The sequence below is a fragment of the Nomascus leucogenys genome, chromosome X (genome assembly GCF_006542625.1).
Source record: "Nomascus leucogenys isolate Asia chromosome X, Asia_NLE_v1, whole genome shotgun sequence".
NCBI lineage: Eukaryota > Metazoa > Chordata > Mammalia > Primates > Hylobatidae > Nomascus > Nomascus leucogenys.
In genome coordinates this window covers 58,176,801-58,181,964 of record NC_044406.1, presented here as the reverse complement: position 1 = coordinate 58,181,964, position 5,164 = coordinate 58,176,801, and the positions used below count along the sequence as shown (strand labels likewise).

The window sequence follows — 5,164 nt, the reverse complement described above, 5'->3', positions numbered from 1 at the left end:
ACATATATACACACATTATATATAGCTAAAATTTATATGTGTATATATAAACAACTTCATAGAGATAATAATTTATAGGCTGGGCAGGATGGCTCACACCTGTAATTCTAGCACTTTGGGAGGCCAAGGCAGGCAGATTACTTGAGGTCAGGAGTTTGAGACTGACCTGGCCAACACGGTGAAACCCTGTCTCTACTAAAAATACAAAAATTAGCCAGGTGTGGTGGCACATACCTGTAATTCCTGCTACTACGGAGCTTGAGGCAGGAAAATCGTTTGAACCCAGGAGGTGGAGGTTACAATGAGCCAAGATGACACCACTGCACTCTAGCCTGGGCGACAGAGTAAAACTCTGCATCCAAAAAAAAAAGAGAGAGAGAAAGATAATTTACATATCATAAAATTGGTCCGATTTTAAGTGTAGAATTCAATTTGTAGTGGATTTACTGAGTTGTGTCACCATCACCATAATCCCATCTTAGAAGATTTTCATCAATCTAATAAGATCCCTCAGGGCCATTTACTAATCTACTTGCTGTCTCTATAGATTTTACTCTTCTGGCCATTTCATACGAATGGAATAATACAAGTGGTCTTTTGTGTCTGGCATATTTCACATAGCATAGTGTTTTCATCTATGCTGTGGCATAGATCAGTACTTCAACTCTTTGTATTGCTGAATAATATTTCATTATATAGATATACCACATTTTACTTACACATTAATCAGTTAATGGACACTTCTGTTGTTTTCCAATTCTTTGCTATTATAAATGATGCTGCTATGAACATTCACAGGAAAATCTTTATGTGGAAATGTGTTTGCAATTATTTTGCATAGATAACCAAAAATGGAATTGCTGGAAGTAATTGTAATTGAGTGGAAAAAAATTATGCTTAACTTTTTAAGAAATAGCTAAACTATTTTCCAAAGTGGATATACCATTTCACATTTATTTATTTCAGCAATGTATAGGGGTTCCTGTTTTTTTCACATCCTCACCAACACTTGTTGTCTGTCTCTTTAGTAATAGCTATTCCAGGTGTGATGTCTTTTTTTTCATTAAATTGAAGTGATAGAATTGTTGTCCTGTGAGAATAGTAGGATATTGTATTATATAATATGCAAATAAAATGAAAGGAGAATTTGTGGGCACACTATTGGTTAGTTGACCTAAACACCGCAAATCATCTGCTGATATTATGTAACTAATAGATATGCTACAGCCCATATAATTTGAGCTCTTGCAACATGTAGGATTAATATTTTCCTGTGTTGATTATTTCTCAGGAAATACCCCAAAATATCAATTCAGGATGTACCTATGAGTGAAGATTCACTGGCCATTGGTTTGGATTTGGTGGTACCAGATTTCCAAGAACTAATGATCCAGGAATTATTTGGAGAGGCAACTATAAATATTTCTTTGGAGTTGGTGTTTTCTCCTTTCCATGTCAGTACTCCAATCTTGATTGAAGACAAACCAGATACTCAATGTAATGTTATAATGAACAGGTACAAAATCTCTTTCTTCTTTAACCTAGGGGGTTCTCCACATGTTTTTAAAGAGAATGCTTACTTTGTAATTTTTTTCATAATCTGGAAATCACTTTGGATAGAGTGGAAGAAAGGCAGGAATATATCAACAGAAGCTTGCAGAGACTTTGAAGGGTACCTCTGTGTACTCTTTCACTTTCCTTTCTGAGAAACCAAGAAACACTATTTACGATGGTGATTGGGATTTGGAAACCCAAGTATATAGCTAGTGAACCTCAAATCTAGCTGAGAAGTAGCATAATTCTATGATACATCCCTGATTGTACATTTGAATATTGATTCAATGTTTACTTTGAAACCTTAACCAATCAGACATTTTTTAGGAGAAAACCAAATTATGATCAATATCTTATACTGGGTCTTAGCTCTGATGTATGATTTGTGTTTCTGAAGAAATCTGGATATTGATTTTCAGGCATATTCTTCTGAGGTTAGAAAATTACTTGTGGCCAAGTGCAGTGGCTCATGCCTGTTATCCCAGCAGTTTGGGAGGCCAAGGCAGGAGGATTGCTTGAGTTCAGGAGTTTGAGACCAGCCTGGGCATAACAAAATGCTGTCTCTACTAAAAACACAAAAATTAGCTGGTCATGGTGGTGTGCATGTGTAGTCCTAGCTACCCAGGAGGCTGAGATGGGAGGATTGCTTGAGCCCAGGGAGGTAAAGGCTGCGGTGAGCTGTGATTGTGCCACTGCACTCCAGCCTGGATGGCAGAGTGAGACCCTATTGGGAAGGGAAGGGAAGGGGAGGGAGGGGAGGGAAGGAGGGAAGGGAAGGAGGGAATGGAAGGGAAGAAGGGAAGGGAAGGGAAGGGAAGAAGGGAGGGAAGGGAAGAAGGGGAGGGAAGGGAAGAAGGGAAGGGAAGGAAGGGAAAAAGGGAAGGGAAGAGAAAAAGGGAAGGGAAGAGAGAAAGGGAAGGGAAGGGTTCTTGCTAGTCCAAAGTATAATATTATAATATTATAGTGAGGGGAACAAAACATAATTAAGGAAACATTTCCCCTGTACTTGCACTCCCACATATTATCATTGTTTCTCATATACCACAGATGCACTCTTTGCCAATATATTTGGTATTTGTTCTTTTGTAATCTTCTAAAGATGAAAGCCAGGCATTGGTAGTGTAAAATCCCCCCCTCCCCATCTTATATCTGAAATTAACTCTGTAAGTAGGGTGAAACCCCCTGCTTGGCACAAAACTATAGGAAGAAAAAAAAAGTCTTCATTTCCTGAAACTAGGAGGTTGTGGGTGCTTCAGCAGAAATACTACTAAATTGGAGCCACAAAGTCACTATTGTCAGCAAACCTCTACCCATGAAAACCTTGAGTAGCATGTAGAGGAAGGGAGTCTGCCTGAATTTCACATTCATCAGCAGTGCTTACATTTCTGTTTACATGCTTTATTATTTTATATTTGTGTTATTCCCTGCTACTGACCCTCATTTATTGCCCAACCCCAGTGAGAAAAGCTTCCTGAGAAACATACCCAAAACTCTTTCCCTCTCCCAACGTGGTGGCTACAGCAAAAAAGAAGAAGAAGGAGAAGACTCTCCCTAACATACTTTCTGGCTGAGGATGGGAGGATTGGTGGAAGAAGCACCTATGTTTCCAAACCAGTCCCCTGGGCTGATGAAACAGATGACCTGGAAGGAGATGTTTCAACAACTTGGCACAGTAATGATGATGATTTGTATAGGGCACCTCCAATTGACCGTTCCATCCTTCCCACTGCTCCACGGGCTGCTCAGGAACCCAATATCGACCATCTTCCCAAATCACCACCCTACACTGCTTTTCTAGGGAACCTATCCTATGATATGACAGAAGAGTCAATTAAGGAACTCTTTTGAGGATTAAATATCAGTGCAGTGCATTTGCCACGTGAACCCAGCAATCCAGAGAGGTTGAAAGGTTTTGATTATGCTGAAATTGAGGACCTAGATTCCCTGCTCAGTTCCATGAGTCTCAATGAAGAGTCTCTAGGTAACAGGAAAATTCAAGTGGACATTGCTGATCAAGCACAGGGGAAAGACAGGGAGGATCATTCTTTTGGCCATGATAGAAATCGGGATTCTGACAAAGCAGATACAGACTGGAGGGCTCGTCCTGCCACAGACAGCTTTGATGACTACTCGCCTAAGAGGTGATGATAGCTTTGGAGACAAGTATCGAGATAGTTATGATTCAGACCGGTATCACGATGGGTATCGGGATGGGTATTGGGATGGCCCACACTGGGATATGGATTGATGTGGCAGCTGGGATCGCTATGATGACCAAGGCAGCAGAGACTATGATAGACGCTATGATTCCCAGATAGGCAATGGCAGAAGGGCATTTGGCAGTGGGTGCCACAGGGATGATGACTATAGAGGAGGCGGGACTGGCTATGAAGACCAATAAGACAGACAGGATGATCAGTCATGGAGCTCCAGAGATGATTACTCTCGGGATGATTATATGGGTGATGATAGAGGTCCCTCCCAAAGACCCAAACTGAATCTAAAGCCTCAGAGTGCTCCTAAGGAAGATGATTCCTCTGCTAGTACCTCCCAGTCCAGTGGAGGTGCTTCTATCTTTGGAGGGGCAAAGCCCGTTGACACAGCTGCTAGAGAAAGAGAAGTAGAAGAACAGCTACAGAAGGAACACGAGAAGTTGCAGCATCAGCTGGATGAGCCAGAACTAGAATGATGGCCTCGGGAGAGACACCCAAGCTGACAAAGTGAAGAAACTCAGGAACGGGAACAGTTGAGGACAGGAAGTGAGTCATTGCAGACTGGGACCTCCGCCACATCCGGCAGAAATGCACGAAGGAGAGTGAGTGAGAAGTCACTAGAAAATGAAACACTCAATAAGGAGGAAGACTGTCACTCTCCAACTTCTAAACCTCTCAAACTTGATCAGCCCTTAAAGGAGAATGGTTGGGTGAAGTGAAGTTCTAACTCTCCTGCTCGATCTCAGAGCTCAGACACAGAGCAGCAATCCCCTACAATTGGTGGGGTAAAGTAGCTCCAGCTCAACCATCTGAGTAAGGACTAGCAAGGAAAAACGAAAATGAAGTAGATGGGATGAATATCCCAAAAGGCCAAACTGGGAACTCTAGCCATGGTCCAGGAGAGGGAGGGAACAAAGACCACTTGAAGGAGTAAGATAGGAAAGATGACAAAAAGGATAAAGACTCCAGATCTGCACCTGAGCCAGAGAAACCTGAGGAAAATCCAGCTTCCAAGTTCAGTTCTGCAAGGAAGTATGCTGCTCTCTCCATTGATGGTGAAGATGAAAACGAGGGAGAAGATTAAGCCGAAGAGATCTCAACATCCTGTGCTTTCTCCTAGTTTCTCTCCACCCTGGAACATTCGAGAGCAAATCAAACCTCTATCCAGACAAGACAAAATAAAACTCACCATCTCCTGGAGACCTTTCTTACCTTATTTATTTTTTTTAAAAAAAGGAAATTCTTTTGCATGCTGCTGCAGCCTTTAAAGTACTGAAGCAACTGGAGAATCACCCGTATAGCCAGAGAGAAAGAGACTAGAGATTTTTAGTGGAAAAGTTGTGGTGCATTATGTCACCATGCAGTTGCCAGTGTGATTAGTGCCTAGGGGCCTCAAT

The 5,164-nt window shown here is 41.7% G+C and overlaps 1 pseudogene; it reads left to right on the top strand.

The window, feature by feature from the left end:
- Window positions 1-1,325: 1,325 nt before the first annotated feature.
- LOC100597237 lies at window positions 1,326-4,851 on the top strand (annotated as a pseudogene).
- Window positions 4,852-5,164: the final 313 nt, after the last annotated feature.